Consider the following 421-nt stretch of genomic DNA (forward strand, 5'->3'; position numbering starts at 1 on the left):
GCTGCTACTCCAGCTAGCACACGTTCATTCCCACATAACACAGACTCCCTGCAGGCCTATTTGATCCCAGAAGGTGTAACTCCACTAGCTGTGTCTGGGTGCCTGCTCCTTAAAAGAAGCAATTTTACTGCAAGGTAAGACCACGGCATTATGTCACACTCGGGGCTATTAAAATAGAGAGGGATGTCAGCACCCTGTGCCTACACATACTGGAGTCTGACTCGAGGAGCACCCAAATTCCTGACGAGACCGTGAGCCGGGTGGGGAAAACGAAAGCAGGGGGTCTTTTTATGCAGAGGGGAACATGTCCTTCCAGACGAGCACATGACTATAGCCGTGTTTGTGCTAGAAATGCGAACGCGGCCGCGCCCGGGCCCTCGCACACAGCTCCGCACACTCGGGCGGGCAGGCAGCGCGGCCA

Source organism: Geospiza fortis, unplaced genomic scaffold, assembly GCF_000277835.1.
Source record: "Geospiza fortis unplaced genomic scaffold, GeoFor_1.0 scaffold112, whole genome shotgun sequence".
Classification (NCBI taxonomy): Eukaryota; Metazoa; Chordata; class Aves; order Passeriformes; family Thraupidae; genus Geospiza; species Geospiza fortis.